Raw genomic sequence first — 21,727 nt, 5'->3', positions numbered from 1 at the left:
GTACTTTGTAACATCTCTAGTTTCAGCTGCTTGAGTAAATTCCCTTGTAAATAATTTATGAAAAAGAAATTATACATTTTAATAAGGATTTTACAAATTTACAGTTTGTGTTCCTCTTGGAACTCAAATGGCGTGGCAAGTTTGACAAAATTAAGATATGCTCCCCATTCAGTCTGCAGTATAAATGAGTAGTATCTCGGAAAATTAGGCTTTTCTAGAAAAATCTTTTTGGAAATGTATAAAGAATGTGAGTTTACCTTCCCTTTGGTGAACTCATTCTTCCTGCTCTCAATGCCAATGTGATCTTAAGAAATAATCAGTACCTGAAATCAGCCTAAATAGGTAAACCTTTATAGCAATAATTAACCCCAGCTCAAAGACTAGGTATTTGTTGTAATTTCCGACACTGTAACATCTGGTGGAAAAGGGTGACTAAATATTATTGGTGAGCAACGTCTCGCTCTATGTGCCTAAGGCTATGGCTTAGCATTTCTCATCCTTGTATGATAAATTTAACCCAATCTTAATTCTTAGCATTATTTTTAATTTGTTGTCTATATCTTTCTCAGTTGTCTTTTTAAACACAATGAACATAATTTTCAACTTCATTTGTGTTCTCAGTAAATAGTTTTTTGAAAGTCACTTGCTGCTTTTCTTCAAGTGTTCTATGTTTATTTCTTTTGAGCTACATTCTCCTGTTTCTGATCACTTCTCCAATTTCCAAAGTCCTTTTAATTCCTAAAATTCTAATCATTCTTGTTTTTCATCTGCCTTTTATTTATAGCATTTATAACATTTAGTAAGAACATTTATGAAGCATTTCTTAAATGTTAAACACTTTGACACATCTTATTACATCTGATCCTCACAACCCTAAAATAAAAAAAATCTTTCAGACCAAAGGAACATGGTTAAGGACATCATATAACGGAATATCTTTAGTAGTTCCAGTGAGCTTACATCATGGAATGCTAGGATAATGGAAATTGGATAGAGAAAGTAGGACATCTGTTCTTTAACAATATATTTCCAAATCACGTTTCCTATCTGTAAAATGAGTAGTCATTTTTTTTCTTAAACAACCACTTATTTTGCACCTGCCATTTGTTAAATACTATTGTAGGAACTTCCCTTACATTCTCTCTTTTAATTCTCACTCAACTCCTCGGAGAAATAATAGTCATACGTTTCAGATGAGGAAGATGAGGCTCAAACTAAACGATTTGCCCAGGGTCACAGAAAAAGGTGTCAGAACTTGGGTTTCATACTGGCCCAAACCAGTTCAAAGCTCATGCCCTATTACTCTATTAAGATGCCTTACCTAACTAAGGTTGTGTCTAAAGGAAGAAAGAATCTCTTGACTTTCTTTATCGAGCAGGTGAATCTGAGTGTTCTGTGAGAGCCGTCTAAATAATGAGCCAGAGGACCTGGGTGGAACGAACATCTCACTGATAGTTTCACAGATGTGGAGATGATCAGTGAGATGCTGAAGTGAGGAGCAATGTAGGGGCGGCTAAGAACGTGGATTTGAAGTCAGACCAGCTTAGCTCTAAATTTCGGCTTTACCACTTCTAGAGATTTCATCTCCCTCAAGTTATATAGGCTCATTAAGTCTTGGTTTTCTGATGCATAAAAAAGCATCTAAGAATCATGTGCCTCAGGCTGTTAAAAGGATTAAAGGGGAGAAATATAAAAAACCTGTAATGAATCTGACTCACTTAGGTTCTTAATAAAGAGTAGCTCTGCTTACTTATTATAAGTGGCAGGACCAAGTGGTACATGCAACTGGGAAGAGCCCTCACAGAGGGAAAGAGAAAATGCAGTTCCAAGGTGAGACAAAGAGGGGGGTAAGTTCCCCAAGACAGCCACGCAGCCTTCAGGATTCTCAGGCATTCTCTGCCTCCTCCCCACCCAACCTGCTCTTGCTTCTTTCTCCTTCCCTCCCGCGCCACCAGACCTCATGCTTTATGACTAAGCCTTACGTGACATGCCCAAGGTCGCACATGCAGGAAAGATGGAGCTCAGACTGCTCCAAACTGCTACTTGCAGAATCAAGGTAAAGGAGAGTCTGGTGCCTGTGCTCAGGATGAAGGGAGGGACACAACGTGAATGAAAGAATTTTCTGTACATCTGGGATCTGCATACCGCCCTCCTCACGGTAAGGAGGCAGTTACACGTTCAGGGTTCAGTGCTCTTTGACCTTAGGCCAGCCAGTATGGTGAACTGTGTCCCAGGAAGAAACATCTTTCTTCTCAGAAGTCAAGAACCTAGGGCAATTCTGGGAGAGCTTTATGCAGGGACCGCTGGGACAGTGCGGTTGGACTTTGCACTAGGGTGGAAGTAGGTAATGGAATTACTGTGTAAACTAAAAGACCAGTTAAGACTGAGAGAAAGGAGGCAAGTGAATTGCTTTATAACAGGATCGAATAGCAGTGTTACTGCTGATAAAATAACGAATGTTTTGTTTTTCAATGAAAGATTGGCAGAAGTGCGAGAAAACCACCAGATTCATCCCTGCTGGTAGTGTGTGGAGACGCCTTCCTGGCAGTTTGTCCTTTGAGTGAATAATCCCACCTAGGGGTAATTTAACATAGAAGTTACCTAGAAATCTCCTCAGTTCTGCAGTTTAAGGGTATTACAGCAGAAAGCTTGGTTTTTGATTTGTTACCAAAACGTTTAACATGAAAATGGCCAAACACATTAAAGTTTACCCAATAAGGCAGTACTGTGTAGTCATCAAAAACAGCTTTCAAAGATCATTACTTTGTAAGACTTTTCAAAAGTTTTTAACTGCTAAAATTCTCACAAAATAAGTGAAAAAGTAGGAAATATCACTGTTTATATGACATTAAGTTGCAAAAAATATATATAGATAAGTACACACAAAAGTAGATGAAATGAGCCCAGTTTTTAACAGTAGTTATTTCTGAGTGATGAAATAGAGTTTTATTTCTTTGTCATTTCATGTTACTGACAATGAACATATACACCAACAGTAAGAGGTCTTTTTTCTTTTTTCTTTTTTTTTTTTAGAGAATAACCTCAAACTTTCTTTTTGCTGTTCAAAGCTGTTTTGCTGAGCAAGGATGAGTAGAAAAAAATAAAAGCTGGCATTCTTTCAACTCAGCACCCACACCTTATTACTAATTGTTTATACAAAATGTAATTTAGTTTGTTTCAGCTATCAGAGAACAAGATTCAGGAAGCAGAAGATAGAAAAAGACTGCCAGTAAATGGTAATAGGCGTGGTAATAGCAGCAGTGCCATAGAATATAGGATAACTAAGGGGCGATGCAAGGACCTCTTGTCAAAATGAGTAAAGAGCGTAGTCCTGCTACCACAGAATAAAATGGAGAGCAAAATCCGTTCTCTGCACTTTGAGTCCATTTTTCTTGTAACCGGAGTTTTAAAGATGGTCCTGTCAAATTTAATTAGAAGAAGGCAGTGGAAATAACATCACACAGGGCCACACGTGTGGTCGAGTAGTGTGTCCTGAGCAGTGACCCAGCTGAGGGGGGAGTGGGTGGAGGCTGAAGTCCGGCACCCCCAAGGCTTGCTCCCTGCAGCCACATCCCTTGGAGGAAGAGGACCCTCTTTTCTAATTTGAACCAAGTTTCCTTGCAGGTCAGTGATCGCCCTGGCTACCGCAGGATGGAGAATTGTTTTGCTTTTGTTTCATTTTCTAAGATAGGAGCTACTTGAGCATCTTGGAAAATCAATGGACAAAAACCAATATTGAAGGTGTAAGAAAGAAGAATGGAAAATCTGAGTAGGTAAGGGGTGGGGCCCAGGGGTCCTATAGAATAATTAGAGTTCGGAGAAATGTGATTTTTGTAAAAGAATTAAAGAAACAAAGTAACTGCTGAAAGAGGTATTACATATAAAGGTGGCCTCAGGCACCCTTCTGCCAGTGGGCTCCAGTAGTTTTGCAATAAATAAAATGGACTTTGATCTAAAGGCAGTACCACTCCACTCCTTCGTATGCATGGAATTTGGGGCCTCTTGTTTTCTTTGGGCGCTGAAGTGTATTTCACTTACTTCCAGGTTCCTGGTTGTGGTTTCTGGAGGTCTGCCTGCCAGATTGGGGGAGGAAGGAGCTGGTTACTGTCACATCATAAATCATAGTTATGAGCAGAACAGTGCTGTCCACCTTCTAACGCACTTCCTAAGAACCAGATGTTCTCTAGAGCAGCGCTTCCCCCTACAATCTGCCCTACAATGCCCATGAATGTATCTGGCACAATGCCCATAAAAGCAATTTGACCCCATAAATGAGGAAAGCTGAGTAATAAGCAAGTTCTAAATGTCTTCCTTCCGAGTGGTATAACCTTAGAATCTATGGCAATCTTTAAACCAGACTGTTTTCAAATAGCATGTTATTTTTATCTTTCTTTAAACAAATTGTTTTGGCCAGGCAAAAGATACTTGTTTGTTTTTTTTTTTTTTTTAAGAAAAAGGATATTTTAAGAAGGTAATTACTATTTCTGTTTCCACCAGAGGCAGGCTAGTTTTATTTTTAATGGATAAATGATGTAAGAACCTTAAAAAAAAAAACCACCACCACCACTTACAACAGTGAAGAACAGAGCTGGGAAGCAGACAGTCGTAGCCTCACTTGTAATGGGGCAGCATAATCAGTCCTGTTTCATAGCTACAAATTACACTTTCTTTGAAAAACACACCAAGCTTAAACATTTTGAAGGGAAAACAATGTGCTAAAATGCTCAACGGTTTCATAAATGCTCTTTTCAGTTTAAGTTAAATATTTGACATTATAGTCAACATACGAAAGCTTTTCCCTGACATATAATTTCTTGAGCACTTTCTGGCCATTTTTTCACATTGACTTACATCACAAATTGCAGAGGATAGTTTGAGGGGGGCTTGAGGGTAGGGGAATGTCCAGGATATTGAAAACACCCAAGAGCAAAGTTAAAATAATTGAACACCTACCACATAATGAGTCAAGAGGAAGAAATGGGATGAGCAAAAGGTATCTGGGTCCTGATGTCACTTCTCTATGCTAAATGCATGACTCAACTGCCTCCAAGTGTAGTATCTTTTCGTAGGTGTTGGCTTATATTTTAGTAGAGTTCTTAAAATGTCAAATTATTTTAGTTCCAATAAAAATTGTTTTGTTTCCACAAAAAAATTTTTTTAACTTTTCATCTGGAAATCATTTCAAGGCTACAGAAGTTGCATGATTAAGAAAAGTACACAGAGCGGCCAACATGCCATTTACCCAGATGTGTATTAAAACATTGCTCTTTTACCTCATTTGGTTTATCATTTGTACCTTCTCTGTGTGCTTATAAATATTTATATATTCATTTACACATAGGCACACACATATATACATACACCTATACATAAAATGTTTTTTCTGTGGATTTTGAGAGTAAATTGCATACGTCACACATGCTCCTATACTAGGCACCTCAGTTGTATTTCCTGAGCACTGGGAAGTTCTGTAATAAAAGCACAGTACAGTTGTAAACTTTAGTAAATTTAACATAATATTTTAAATCTACCACCTTTTACCACCAATTGATCCAGTGTCATTTATAGCATCTTTTTTCCTCCAATCTGGTTCCATCCTGGGATCAGGAATTGCATTTCCTGTCATGTCTCCTTATCTTGTTTAATCTGGAGCATTTCCGTGACCTTTCTCTGTCTTACATTCAACATTTCTGAAGAATACAGTCATCCAGCCCCTCCTTTTTCTTTAGTGGAGTATTCTTTGGGGTTTGTCTGACATTTCCTCATGATCAGGTTTGCATTGAGTATTCCAGGCCATGATACTATGTAATGATGTCGCGTTCTTGGTGTATCCTCTGAAGCACACAGGTCCATCTGCCCTCAATTGCTGACATTAATTTTGATGACTCATATTTTTCCGCTGCAGTTGTTATTCCCTTGCAACTAGTAACCAATCTGTGATGAGAATCATTTAGATCATAAAAATATTCTTCAGAATTTTCCCCGAGATTAGCATGAATCTTGCCTGATCTCATTTTTACCAATGACTATTAAGGATGAAATTCCAACATTGGCACTTCTTCCACATGTGTCAATTGTTCAGCCCTCTGCATTTTACTGTGAGCAAGAACCCCTCTTCTATTTCTTATTATATAATCAATTTTATTATTTAATTCATCTATTATTTAATATCACACGGGTTCATAAATACCTACTCTTTTCAGTGGTTCCCTAAGTCAGTGCCCTTAATTGTTGCAGATTTGGCCAGCAAGAGCTTCAAGCTGGCTTCTGTGTCCTCGGGACACACCCCCACCATTGTTTTCACTAATTTTTTGAGCACCTCCCTCCTTTCTAGCATAATAAAATGTCAAAATGTCACAGGTTAGGCTTCTAATTACCCTGCACCAGCACCGGAATCTGCCATTTTCCAAGGAGCCCTGGTTCCCTTTAGCAGGGGAATACTATAAGAGATCAAGATCTTAATGCTAAGGGTACTCACTGCTTGTAAACCATTTCAGCAAATAAAAAACAGCATGCTTATATACATTTACATATATATATATATATATACACATATGTGCATATAACCAGGCAAACATGCATTTTAGAAATCACAAAATTACATCAGCTTTGCCAATTCCGGTTCACCATAGGATCCTTTCTTGCTTTCCCCGGTTTTCGTTTGTATATCAGTCCCAAAACCTTCGATACATTTTTGTTCATTTCCTCAATCCTATAATCCGTCTAAGAAGGTTCCGAATTTCTTCTCAATACCCATAACAAAGCAGCCTTACAAACCTATGTAACAATATACCCATAACAAATACATAACATCCATAACAGGAAGCACAACTACCGAAGGGAGCACCACCAACTTGGACTGACTTTAATGTTGATAAAGTGTAACAACCTATTTTATATAAACTCTTACAATGAGCGTTTCCCAGTGGTAGGAGGTATTTCAAAAATCAAACTAAATAACTTATTGCTGACAAGAATGTATACTCTGCTCCATAGACTAGCTCTGCACTTTCCTTCCAAATACTCATCTACTGGCAAAATAAATGCTATCCTTTCCGATACCAATCAGTGTCATATTAATGATGGAGTGACAGGAAGAAGGGTAGGAGATGGGAACTTAGGCAAAACATCATGTGCTGAGGATTGACAGTTGAGCTTTTTGTTAAAAATTATGTACTAGATCTATTACCATAAACTGATTTATTTTTGCCCTTATGTATTTTCAGACCCTTTGTTGTGATAATTTACATGGAACTTATAAACATCGCTAAAAACAGGGAAATTTGCTTCCTAGATGACAGATACAAGTTTCTGGCTTATAGCAACTAACACCATTTTTTCCTCAACTTGTTTTTTCAAATTGCTCCCTTTTTTCATTGAGTGAATCATGTTCTTTGCTTGCCTAAGTTAAATTTGTTTCTCCTATTCCTTATTTTTGTATTTACATTTTGTATTTATTTTCTTCAGTCCTACAGCCTCACAAAATAGTTTTGAATAGCAGAGCTGCTGAGATGACGGGGAGGTCAGCTATGTTAATTTCAAAGCGCCCCAGTCTTCAGTGTGGGGTTGCCTAGCAACCCATCTCTCAGGCCTCCTTTGTGGATGCGAGAAGACGAAGCAATTCTTCTGTGCGCTCTCAAGCCGAGATGGTTTTATAAAGTGAAAAACCTTTTGCAGAGGGTCCAACACCCCGTCTCCTTTTCTGCCCACTTTGTACACTTCACACACGATGAGAGAACGATTCCATCCTTTGAGGCCTTACATCTGATACAGATATAAAACGGGTACTGCACACGTAGTGGTCAAACAGTGCAAGTGACCTGTATCCCTACGTTAAATTGAAACACATTAATTAAACCACTCGTCTTTCCCTTTCTCCTACATGAAAGCATACTTTCCCCTCAAGTTCTCAAAGCCAGTTCTGTTAAATGAAACTACAACTGCCTGCTGAGCATCAGTTACCATAGCGACGTGAGTCAGGAGTGATGGTTTTTTCCTGAGGCGCAGGATGGCTGAGACGTGTTCAGGGACTCAGGCAGCACGCTGACTCGCACGCAGGCAGGCATGTGGGCACAACCTATTCCATTCTCTTTCTCTCCACCCTAACTTGCAAAAAAAAAAAACTAACCCCACTGATTCCCCCAAAGCTATTAGCTTTTTAGAAAGTGAACTTAAGTGGGTGGCAGAACCGCCCCACCTTAACATATAGAGAAGGAGGGAACAATAATACGTGCTGGCAAAACTCACCCGAACAGCTGAGACATGTGGAAAGGAGGGCCACAGGAGATGTGCTGTCCTTTCAGACATTCAGAAAAGACAGTGAAAGTAACAGCTAGAAATCCACAGATTTTCACACTGTAAAAATAAGTACAATTTGTGAACCATTTATGAACCCCTAACCTTATTTTCTAGGCAGACAATGCTCTTCCGGAGAACAGTTTTATGGAGAGTCTTTGTAATTGCTAGCTCAGTTAGGTACATGGCGAAATGCTTCGTGCCGTTCTCACTTGCCCCCAGTCACGGCTGAGAAGAGAAAGGCAGTATAGTTTAGTGGCCTTTTGGAGCCAGACAATCTGGCTTTGCAGCCTCTGCTGCTACACTGCAGGGTGACTTGGGGCAAGTTCCTGAAGTTCTCTAAGTCTCCATTTCCTACTACTTAAAATGGGACTCAAAGGAGGCTTGTTGACAGTGTGGTATAAGGAAATACATGTAAAGCACCTGGCACTAATAAGGGATCGAACACTACAGCCACTATTATGAATTTGGCTTCATCAATCACTCTGTGCTTATTGAACACCTGGTATATGCCCAGGGCTGTGCTTGATCGGGGAGAGATACTGAGGTCCCATCCAGAAAAGGGGCAGCCAGGTTTGGGTGATGACTGCCGGGAATCTGCCTTCTGGACACTCCAGTTAGGTGTGTCCTTCTCACCAGTATCCAGGGCCAGTTCATGGGGAAAAAATCTCACTGCTCTTTTCCAGTTAAATTTTGCTTTTCTGCCCAAACGTGTTACCATCACCCTCAGCTGCCAAATCTGCCTCCGTGGGTGACCCCACTGAGTGTGCTTCCCAAGAGAACCCCAGACTCTCTTCAGCGGTGATACAATGTGGGATTCCCAAATTTGCTGCTCCTGGAACTCTTGTCTGGCAACAGTATCCCTTCTTGTGGATTTATTGACAAATCATTGACCTAATTCTTAGAAAAATGTTACTTCTTAAAAATCGAGATCATTTTGTCTAGTCCCTTCATTTTAAATACAAGGAGCTGAGCTCAGGGACGTTGATTAATTTATCCTGTTCATTTGGAGAGATTGTATATATGTACATGATACATTATATACATACATATGCGCTCACATGCACTCATATAAATAAATACATGTAGAATTACTCCTAGAGATTGATTTTCCTTTTTGTCCCCAAATCTCTGTTATTATTAGTGATTACAATTTGCAGTCTCAGAAGCCAACAAAGGCTGGCTTGAGCTGTATGTTAAGTGCCCCAGGATCTTACGAAGCCTTACCAAGGTCAGCACTGGAGCTAAAAGGTGGGAAGGATCTGGATCCAGGTCTGTATTCAAGTATCTATCCATCCAGTTACTAATACAAGTCATTCAACAAACACTCACTGAGGACCTACTCTGGGCCAGGAGAAGGGAGACCCCTCCCAGTTCTCACAGGCATTTCACTACTCCTGTGCTACAGGGTCAGCCTTCTGCAGGGACTGATGCACAGCCCCTCAGTCCCAGCCCCCCTCCCCACTCTGGCCGGAGGGTCCACCCAGTGAATCAGGTTACTTAGCTCTGCCCCTGGGCATCAGAAGGCAGCTGGGCAGACAGTCCTCCCCCCCCACCCGTGTGCATGCTTTCTCGTCTTTTTGCACATCTCCCTCCGCAGTACTTACGCCAGTACTTTTTAAAGGGAGGAGGGAGGCTCAAGCACTAGCATAACTGATCAACTACATAAAAAAAGCACCCATTTCAGTTAAATAATGGAGCAAATTACTCACCTGTCACTGATAAGATAATTTTGAATGTGGTAAATGATTTGTTCAAAATCCTAACTCTTCCATCTGTTTTCTTTCTACCAGATGTCTAAAAAACCCAAACCAGGATTTATCAAGGGCTGAACTACTCTGGTGTTAACTGGGAGTTCGGGGGGCCCTGCGTGCTGAGTCTCTGTGATTTGACAGCTGCCCCCACCCACCCTTATCCTACTCACGGAAGAAGCAGCCCTAAAGACCAGTCTCCTTCATGGTAATTAGACCTTTGACCTTTATATTCCTGTCTGTGCAGGATGGCTTTTCTATTTACACATTATTTTATTATCATGTAAAAGGAAGCCATTGACCATTATCCCAGCTCTGGGAAAGCTCATCCCAGAAAGACGCTGGAAGGGCACCAAATCAGGCCGCCACCTCCTTTAGCACAGAAGGATTCCCTGTTATGCCACGCACCCCATTAACCATCCAGGACTCTACCCCACATTTCTGGCTTACCTACATACTGAGGTATCGTTGGGAGCAAGTAAGACAGGAACCAAGCAAACTGAAGGAAGTGGACAGGCACTTTATGCAGGTCCCAGACAACTTGCTGGCTGATGGAGTGAAATCTTCAGAAGCAGCAGGCACAGTGAGCCAAGGTCCCATGGGCAGAAGATGCTCATTTGAATGAAACCAAAGGCTTCCCAGTGATGACTCTGTCCCTCTGGGGTCACTGTCAATAGAATCGCCTCTGTTGGCATATATTCAGAGCAAGAATATCAAAACTGACTGCTCGAAGTTTCCGCTGGCTTAGCTAAACCCACCCTGTGCCCTGCACACCCCTCCACCTTCCCCTGCTCATACACACGTGGTCATTTCTTCTCTCTTCTTCTTGTCTGTCTCAGTGACAGAACCCCTCTTTGGCCTGGCATGAAGCCCTGCTGTCTTCTGTTTCTGTTCAAGATTTTCTCTTGATACACCAAACTCTCTTTTTTGGCTTCTAGCCAAAATATTTTGTCTTCTTCCTTAAAACAAATCTTTATTTTTAAGAAAAACCGAAAGACCACCTCTGCAATATTCGGCTTTTTCATTATAAACCTCAGTGTCCCATCAGACCAAACATCCAATCAACAAGAGCAAAAAAAAATGTCCATTATTGCTCAAAGGCAGGAGGAGCTTAAACTCCAAACTCTCGGAGTGCAGCAAGAAAGGAAAAACTGGAGTTGGTTCCATATTAAAATAATAGGAATGTAATTCCCACAACTCAGAGGATATTACTGAAGAATCAAAGTAAAAAGTGCGCTTTCGAAATTCCCTGGAATTTGCCGACCTCTTTGTATCAGTCTTTTCTCTCCTTCTCTCATGCAGATGGGGCCTGCCTGTCCTGGACTTCCGTCTGTCATCAGGAGAACACGACCATCTGGAGTCAGAACAAATCATCAATCCTTCCGCATATTCAAGTTCTTTTAAAGGAATTTTAAAATATATAATACAGCTGAGAAGTCGTTGTGGATGCGTTTGCTGCTTCTGCCTGGTTTCTGCGGAGGATCCTTTGAGCTGGAGCAACTGGGTGCTGTCGCCATGTCAGAGCAAGGACTCTGCCTTAGGGTCTGCGTTCCTTTCCTATTGCTGCTGGAACAAATTAGTGCAAGCTGAGCGGCTTAAAACCACATGCATTTGTCTTCTTATACCTGTGGGGGTTATAAATCCAAAATGGATCTCATGTGGCTAAAATCAGGGTGGTAGCAGAGCTGTGTGCCTTCTGGGAGCCCTACAGGAAACTCCGTTCCTTGACTTTTCTGGCTTCTGGGGCCAACTGCCTTCTTGACTCATGGCCACATGCCTCTGACCTGTGTTTTCATCATTGTCAAATCCTCTTCTTTGACTTTCCTGTTTCCCTCTTTCCCTCACAAGGACCCTTGTGATCATATTAGGCCTACCTGGAAATACACTACCATCTTCCCATCTGAAGATCCTTAACTTTATCACATCTGGAAAACCCATTTTGCCATGTCCATTAACATATTGAAAGGTCCTGGGGATTAGGATATAAATATCTTTGGGGGACCATTATCTGTCTGTCATATGGTCTGACATAATCAAAGGCTTACCTCCTGGAAATCAAAGAGCCTGATTTCCAGTCCATTTTAGGAATTTTGATTCAGAAAGTATGACTACTAAAGCTGTTTTAGGTGCTAATGAACATCCTCACAGCCAAGCCTTGGCCTGACCCCTTCCTATCAGCCAAACATCAGAGTGAAAGGCCCAGATAAGTTACTTAGGCCTGAGGCTGCTGTTAATACTGCTGTAAACATGCGGCTTTGATCTCTGGTTACTAGCTTTGGTTAGAATTGCTAAGTAAGCCAAAGTGAAACTTCACTCTCTCCTGTGGCCTGTCTAGACCCTTAGCCCCAGATAACCCTCTTATTGCTGGTGATCACACACAAGGAATGGAAAAACATAAATCTCTCATTGCTACAGGAAAAAAATATAAGTATCAAAGTGCAAGCCCTACCAGACATGGGTCAGAGAATGTCTTTGGTGAATGCAGCATATTCCCACCATGTTCTAGAAGTTTGTTAACCTGGCATGAAGAAAAAGTATAAATTCTTTGTGTTCATTCAAAGTTCAGTGATTCTCGAAGGGGAAGGGGGTTTATAGCCTCTGGGAATGTGATCAGCAATTCTCAAAAGGGGAGGACTTACAAGCCCTCGGGGTCGTATCAGAATCTCTGGAGGAAGGTGCTTAAGTCTGGAGTCCCTTCTCCGCTTCCCACTGGAGAGAAGTTCTCATACCTGACATCATCTCCCATGAAAGGTTTCATGATTGCTGTAGTGACTCAGTGCTACTGATAGGATGAAATTTACATGGAGCATATTGAGACATACAAGGACAAGAAACACTGTTACAAATTGTTGGCACAAGTGCCCATGAAACAAAACAGTGACACAGTTTTGCACTGCTAACTGACGTGCATAGTGGTGTTTTTACCACATGAAAAAGGTAACTGCAGCTTTTGTGAAATTTGTGAGCCAAATTTCAACAGCAGCTATTAAATGCCATGAAAGAGTGCATTATTCATAGAAACAACCTTTTTTTTTTTTCAGGAGAATTGGAGAACTGAAGATTTTAACATTTATATATTAGAAGAAGGAAAAAAAAGGTGCTTTATTATATTTCAATAAGCCCTCTCCACAATGGGAAATGAATATTGTTGACACACCATTTTATTTCTTGTCTTGCTACTAGTTCTTCTCCTTTTAAAACAATGTCACCATCTTACTAGTGCAAACGTCGCATTGATTCTGATGAAAGCAGCCATAGACTTTCTTAACACGGTGTACTCTTCAGATAATGCACCTCTACAATAATTCTGTTTCTTTTTCTAATTTTGCAGATCATTTAGCAAAGTGTATGTCATAAAATGGACTGTGTCAATGCTTTTTCATCTTTAAGCTCATTTTATTTCCTCTGGAAATTTTTCTTTATGAGTTTAACATCTTCTGGGGTAGAGTGGTGATAATTCATATTTACTTTTTAAAGTTTTCTCCAGTTGCCTTTTAGACTCACTTCTCTTTCCTTGTGATAATCATTTATTTTATGATCTGAAAGCACTTTTTTTTTTATTCACTGTAATCTTAGTTGATGATACAGTACTTCATTGTTGTTCGTGCACAAGTCTCTGAGGTTTCAGCTGCAATGCCAAATCATGGTGAGCTTCGGTCAGAGCCACTGATGGACCCAGTGTTTTAGCTGGACTTTGGGAAAACTTCATTTACTGCCTTTGTTGTAATGTTGTTGGACAGTTGTTCGTCTCGATGGTCTGATGGAGGTTACACGTCAGAATCACTTCTTTGGAATGCCAAAGACTTACCAAGGAGGAAAATTCATTCATTAAGGAGAAAAAGAGAAAGAAAATAAAATGAATGAGATGAAGAGTCCGCATGACAGTTATCTTTTTGTGAGTACTTTCCCCTTCGTCCCCTCCCAGTTATACCAAGATGGTATAGGAGTGAATGTCCACTCACATCTCACATGTATTTTTTTTTAAAGCAACTGTCCCTATATATCAACAGGGAGAAAATACCAGTATTTTCAGAAGCCTGGGAAGAATTTTAGTCCTAGTATATTAAAGGGAAGTTGTAAACAAGTTAATCTTGCAAGTATTAAATTGAAATAAATTACAAAACAAATAATGATAACATGGATTAATTGTTGGCCTTTAAGATGGAAAATATAAGAATGGTGTTTTAGAATTTAAAGAACAATAGCTGTTTAATTGTCACATTATGTTTTAAAAATGGTTTTCACTGGACATTCTTAAGTTAAAAACTACATTACAATTTCATTGCCACCATAGTTCCTGTATACATATACTAGAAGAAAGAGATTAGATAAAAATATACATTTCTTTTTGTACTTGCCATTACTGGAAATTTTTTATAGTACCACAGAGTGCATCAAGTATGGATTATTTTATTTTATAGTGAACTGATTCAATTATTTCCTATAGTTTTCTTTATCGGAAATTGTCACCTATCATTTGTTGGTGATCTGGGTCTGAATGTTATTGCTCTGACATAGGCCTAAATGTTAGGTCACTTTTTAAGGAATGGAGTTCTTTCTTTGGGGACTAACCATTGCATGTAAATTTGTGATATAATCATAGCTGTGGCTCAAGATTATCATAAAGATACATTCACACAGGACTGTAGTCTCAGTATGATAGCAGGGTTAACTAAACATTATTATTGAATAATATTAAAAAATGAAAATAGGAGTCAGAAGGTAATCTAGCATTTTTCATTCCTTTCTGGACAGTAACCTGTGAACCCCTGGAAATGGGTCTTCCATTAATACTGGGGTAGGACATTACCGGATTCGATTGGGACTGCAGGAGCCCAGCACATTGCAGTTTATACTTCTTAGACTTGACAAGTGTAGCTCTCCTGTGTGCCCTCTGACTGTGCTTACTGGAGAATTATCATGTAGGCATTCGAATGTCCTCATGCTGTTTTGAGAATGAAAGGAAAGAAAGTGGTGCTCTTTTATTTGTAAATGCTCTACTATTTATGAATAGGGCCCTCTATTTGGTGTTTGAAGGGCTTATGTTTGCAGGTCATAGTTTCTGTATTGTCCTCCATGCTAATATGTCAACTCCAGAACCTCCAGAGAAAAGTCAGTGGCTGTAGCTGTGCTTTCGTTGCAGTTCTGTTGCTAAGTAGGTAGACACAGCCTCATTCCTAAGGCTTTCTCTCTCTCTATCTGAAGAGTAGCATTCTACTAAGGAAGAAGCCTGGGAAGTTTTATTCATATCTCTTTAGATGAATTCATGTTTGTACCTTCCAATGCTCAATTTTGCTGTTATTATAACTAGGACCAAATATGATTCAGATTTTATTAACATCTGAAAATTTCAGAGTCCGCAAAAGAGAGCAAAGAAAAAAACTTATTTGAACTCACACAATATGGGGCATATCTAGTAGTAGACAGGAAAATGCTAATAAAAATCATGACTGTCTGATTTGAGATAATTTTGAGTAGAAGGAATGCCTTAGTTTAGGTACCACTAGGCTTTTAGAATTTCCCTTAGGTATTTGAGTTGAATGCACAACCAGAAGTAAGGAGAAAATAACTTCTCTACATGATAGTCCCAAAGTCCATGGATTTTTTTTTTCCCACCAGAAAGGACGTGACTGAGGTAGGCAGGGAGATGGCCAAGCTAGGGTGGAACAGATTAAAAAAAAAAAAATCATGACAGAAAGAAATGGCAGAATACTGAGAAAAAAGATACCAATAAACATGTGAAAGTTCAAGCCTAATTGTGTGTGCCAAGCCTTCACACCCCAAAGCCCTTGTATATACATTACTGTGTTACATCCCAGTAACATAGTCAGTGGATACCTGGAGAATGTACGCCTGAAGGTAGATAGTCAATTTCTATGCACTGTACAAAAAAGAAAATTCTACTGAATGTGTTTAGATTTTTAAAAAGGAGGGGATGAACTAAAAAGTAGTCATGAGGTTAAGTGACCAGTTACTTATATAAAACTCATCATTCCCCAAAAGTGTAGATAAATGAAGTAAGTTCCTATTCACCTATTTTTTTTCTTTTTCCTCCATCTATCTACTAGGCAAAATCTATCATAAAATAGGCAAAAGTCATTGTCAGACAAATGATAACATTTATTATAGGACGTACTTGCTCAAATTCACAGCCAATGATGATAGTTGTATTTAAAACAAGGACATGTGTCTTATATATTTTGTTTGCTTTGCTTTCCTTTGTTTATTTGCTTGTTCATTCATTCATTTATAACTTTCAGACTTCCTAAGTTCTAACACTATATTGGAAATATATTCTGCATCTCATGTCTAAAAATGTGTGATTGTTTGGAGAGGGCCTATACCAGCTATTCCAAGTCATTTCTTCCTTCTGACATCAGATCAAGATTAAAAAAGAAAAATGTCATTGCTTTGCCGAGTTGGGTGTCCACATGGACCTGAATGGGCAGGTCGCGTAGCCCTCGGCTGGAGAGCATGTGAGTGGGATGTGCCGTGAAATCTGGGCTGAGAGCTTGTTTTGGCTCTTTATGTATAAGGTAATCTACACAAGCTCGCTCTGTTCAAATGGCATGATTTCATCCAGCAGATCCTCTTCCGCTGAGAGTAGTGCACAAGTTCCCACACCTTGCCAAACATTCATCCTGGGTTTTCTCCAAATACAAATCTAAGAAATAGTCCACTTTATTTTTAGGAAAAAAAGTCCCTCTATTACTCTCTGCATGTTTGAGTGCATTTTTCTGATGGGGCTCTTCTTCCCAGTAAGAAGTTGGGTACCCATATTTTTAAATTCAAATACCCCAGGTCAACATAATAAGCTCTTGAGCCAAGAACAGCAGAGCTTCATTCCACAGTGTCTTTAAGTTGTCTTTTGGGGGAAAACAAGTGCTGAAAGGTGAATGGATCATAACCTTTAGTTCATAATGAACAATCATTAGGTCAAAGGCTCCTCCTCTTATTTTCCTTCATATGTTTTTTTCTTTCAGTTTATTCCTGATCCACACCCCCCAATCTATTTTTCCCTCTCCTAGTGGCAGCCATTTTAATGAACCTGATACATGTTATTGTGTATACACGCACACGCGCACACACACACACACACGCACGCACATACCTATCTTCGGAAAATACAAAAACTGGTTGCGTATATGAATGTTTTATTTATCAAAGTGGTTTTGTCCAATAGATCTCATTCTCTGCCATACATTTTATTCACTCAGTGCTTTAAAATAGTGCTTTATGTACTATTTCATTGCTTCTAATCACTGCATGTTTTTTTATAGTATGCACTCAATACATTTTAATGATCTGTTCCTGTAATAACATATCTAGGTTGACACTGGCTCCAAGCTCCTGTAAACTAGGTAGCTGACCCTACTACAGGGTCTTGGGTATACAAATACTAAATTTCTACAAATATTGCAAATCGATCTCATCAGTTCTAGACAGCTACTAGCCTTGTACAAAAGTTTCCACATCCTACCAACGTTTGGTATTGTTGAAGGTTCTAATTTTTACCAATCTGTTAAGAATAAAAAAAATCTTATTTTGATTTGCAGCTCTCTGATTACTAGTGAAGGTGACCATTCTACTGTGTTCTTACTAACCATTTGGTAATTGTAAATTACATTTTTCACATCTTTTCCCCAAACTTAAGTTTCTTTCACTCCATAGCATATTCACTGTCTTTTAAATACAAAATGATTGGAGTGAATCAGGATGGTTGCCTATGTATCATCCTTGGGCTTAAAATACGGCCTGCAAGTGGGATATCAGATTGTTTGGGGAAATTTCCAGGTAGTGAGAACTATTAAATACAGGTTTGAATTATATTTTCACAGTTTAGTTATGGGTTCTCCCTGTGTGTCCCTGTTTGCGTGCCTGCCAAGTATGTGAGCACACATGCACATGCATGTGTAAAATGGGGAAAAATGGTACTGTGCCTTACTGTGAAAGACTTAATGTGGGATTATTTATATAAAGTTCACCTTATAGTATACGGACAATTGTAGGGGCTCCATAAAAGTTTTGTTCTATTCTGCGTGACATATGAAGTACTTAATACACGGAAGCTCATGCTATTCATATCATCGCCATCACTGTCACTGTTTGTTTGGAGGGTTTAGGGGAAGGCCGATATGAAGGCAAAGAGAGCTCGCCTGCTTGTTCAGATCTTCTTTAGTCCGATGTGTTCATAGAATTCACCCATGTAAAGCTTCATGGTTTATGAATTTTTCATTTATAGAATTCACCCATACCTAGACCTTCCTGGTGATCATTTGTCAGATTTCTTATGTTCCCTCCCAGGTCAGATAAATATTTGATGTTCGCTAGTTTCTTAAAATCTTTTAAGATAATTTTTTGGGTGTTTACTACACTGGTTTTAAAGTCACCAGATTAATCTTTAAAAAATCCAGAAATTTTAACTAAAACTCGATTTCTTCCTTCCAGGGCTAGTTATTTTTTTATAGCTTCCTTATAACCTAATACCTTATATTAGTTCTCTCTGGCTCTGCATAAATCACCACAAACCTAGTGGTTTAAAACTTACTGTCTCACAGTTTCCGGGAGTCTGGAGTCTGGCAGGACTTGGTTGCGCCCTCGCTTAGGGTCTCACAAGGATGCAAGCAGCGCATGGGCTGGGCTGTGTCCTCCCATCTGGAGGCTTACATAGGGAGGGCTCTGCTTCCAAGTTCATTCAGGCTGTTGGCAGAATTTATTTCCTTGCAGTTGTAGACTGAGGGCTCTGGCTTCCTGCTGGTGTCAGCTGGAGGGTGCCCCCAGCTTCTGGCAGCCACTCCCAGCTCCTAGGGGCCACCGGTAGGTCCTTGCCATACGGCCTTTCCCGTGGCTTAGGTCCCCAAGCCAGCAAGGACAGTCTCCAGAGAAGGCTGCTAGCAAGACAGAGTCTTACATAAACTTAACATAATCTCAAGAGTGACTCCTCCTTGCCTTGACGTTATCTATTGGTTAGAAGCAGGTAAAAGGTCTTGGCCATATGCAAGGGGAGAGAGTTTTACAAAGGCAGGAACCCCAGGAGGGAGGAATCACCGGGTGGGGCCGGGGGTGGGGGGTGCAGCTTAGAGCATCTGCCACACACCTCAAACCCTCCACGTGTAGGTAGCCACACAGGGGCAAAACCAGGGAACTCTGCTGCTCTGGTTAGGCTTTGTCATACTTAGAAATGGTAACACGTTGTAAATTAACTTTTATAATTATAAATTTTAAATTGTAATTGTAAACTTTACAAACTTTGTAACTATTTAATTCCTTACATTTACTTCTACCTCTAACTCTTATTTAGCCCCCTTTATAGTTCCAAATGTGATTTTAAGTATTGGGGATACAATGATGTAAAGAACTACCTAGTAAATCTTCATCTCATAGAGCTTATGGGTTATAGGGAACCAAAATTATAAGCGACAACTACATTATAATGTCATAAATGTTACCAGGGAAAATGGCCACGGTGATGGGCAGGCACCTGGGAGGGATGCCCAGTCTATTCTAGCGGGGAAAGGAAAGACTTCTCAGAGGATGTGACCACAACATTTTAGTTAAAAACCTAGCACAGTAGTAAAATAGCAGAACATCAAAGTCTATACTGAGGACCAAACATTTTTTATGACTTAAACGGTAAGCAGAACTGTCTGTATTTTCATCTGTCTGCTTGAAATTATAGCTTGCCCCTCAACCAGTAAGTACATAACAGAGAAAGTTTTAGTGATGCATTCATAAAAATGAGTCAATGAACAAACTCATAAAAGATTATATTATAATGTCACTGAATAAAATTAGTAGAAGCTTGGGCAAAACTCTATTTCTCTAAGGCTTAGTTCTCTCATCTAGAAAATGTGTCAGATGGGTAATTTCTAAGGTATTCAACAGGTTTTAAATTCCATAGTCTATGAGTGTATAAAAGTGAGACTGATGTTATGTAAATAATAATGATGGTGCTGGAAGGCACTTCAGCTGAGGTCCAAACCTGGGTCCCAGCCGGTTGAGGCAAGTCCTCTTCTAGCCAAGCCTTTGTGGGAATTACCAAATGGCTTCCCCTCCTGGACGTGTCCCAGAATGGCATCTCTTCTTTGAAGGCAGAGAGCTTTCCAACCTTGTACAAGATATGGTTGTGATGGCACTGAGTCCATTGTTATTCCTGATCCATTCAAGGCCCCAGCTTCATGAGAAATCAGACATGTTCTGGAAGAGGACTAGGCACTACCAACTTCAGATACATGTATATTCCTGAACACTCCAATTTAGGAAATGAGGTGTTCTTGTATTTATTTTTAACATGATTCGGACACCTAACATTTTTGAAGGCAGAATTGTGTGTTTGTATAAGAAAATATCTATTCTGCTTTTTCCCTTACCAAATCTTTTTTCAGGCTCTGGTATAATTACACTTAAAACATTTGGGAAATGGCAAAATCATCAGATTTATAAGGTTAGGGCCTCCAGCTATCAGGGTAGATTTGTAGATTTACCATTTACCCATTCCAGGCGACAGCTCTTGCGACAGCCCTTCCTCTGCCTGAGAGCCATCCGTCAGCATCAGTCAGTCCCCTTCCTGGGCTGCAGACACCCCATCGCTTCGTCCCAGGGACTTGCTGCCCACACAGAGCCCTGCGATTCATCTCCCCAGGGCAGGCTGCCTCTCTGGTTGCCTGGTAGCTATTCAGGAGTCATTAGGCCCCTTTAATCCCCACTGGTCTCAGAGGCTCAGCCCAGCAGGTGTCTCTCCCTCCAACAGGGGTTCGTTTAGTTTCCCAAATGCCCTAGAAGCTAAATGCCTTTTTTGCTGCCTCATGAGCAGGCAGACTGATGGGCCGTATTTTTTGTTCAGTTTTGGCACTGAGCTGAGTAATCATGGGCTGGGCAGATCCTGGAGAGAACAGTATGATTCTGATATGATCGTGTCTGAATTCCATCCTACAGGAAGGCAAAAAAGGAAAGAAAAAGGGCAATCTTACTCTTCTTTTAGGGAGACTTCCTAGAGGTTGCAGACGCTACTTCCATTGTTACACCTTTGGCCAGAAATTAATCACATAAACACATCTAGATGCAAGGAAGGATGGAGATGGGGATTTTTATTTTGGGCATTCCAATGTCTAGCTAACTTTTCCATCTAATAGCTGTAAAAGTGACATTCAGTCACTTTTTAAAATAAAAAATATATATGCTATATATTATACATATCTATCTCCCTCTCTATAACATATACATATATACACATAGATATTTCTTTCTATGTATATATACACATACACATAGATATTTCTATACACACACACACACACACACACACACATATATATATATATATAATATTAATAAGGAAACCCCTAGATAAAGAGAAATGGCCTCCCTCATGCCTATCAAGAAGACTGGCTTGTAACTCAATATTAGAAACTGTGGCACATGTAAGATTGCATTCAATCAGATTAAGGGATGGAATGACACTTGTTTAATGATGATGCAATAACAGGGTAATACAGTTACTTTATCAAATGTATGTGTCTAGGTGTCTTAGGTTGTAGCAGAAGTAAAGAATATTTTCATTCAGCTACAAATGCAGTTTATTTGGCACTTGAAGTGTGAATAGTTCAAATTGAGAAGTGCTATATGTGTGAAATATATAGACTTTTGAAGACTTAGTACAAAAATAAGAATGTAAAATAACA

General features: G+C 39.7%; 1 long non-coding RNA gene across 1 annotated transcript; it reads left to right on the top strand.

Moving 5' to 3' along the window:
• Positions 1-3,463: 3,463 nt before the first annotated feature.
• LOC140850502 (uncharacterized) lies at positions 3,464-16,686 on the top strand. Its single transcript, XR_012133418.1, has 3 exons — positions 3,464-10,254; positions 11,349-11,588; positions 13,088-16,686. It is a non-coding gene; the product is annotated as an uncharacterized lncRNA (long non-coding RNA).
• Positions 16,687-21,727: the final 5,041 nt, after the last annotated feature.

This window comes from Manis javanica, chromosome 7, assembly GCF_040802235.1.
Source record: "Manis javanica isolate MJ-LG chromosome 7, MJ_LKY, whole genome shotgun sequence".
In the NCBI taxonomy this organism is placed as follows: domain Eukaryota; kingdom Metazoa; phylum Chordata; class Mammalia; order Pholidota; family Manidae; genus Manis; species Manis javanica.
Note: the sequence above shows the minus strand (reverse complement) of the source record. Positions and strands in the feature narration are given on the sequence as shown.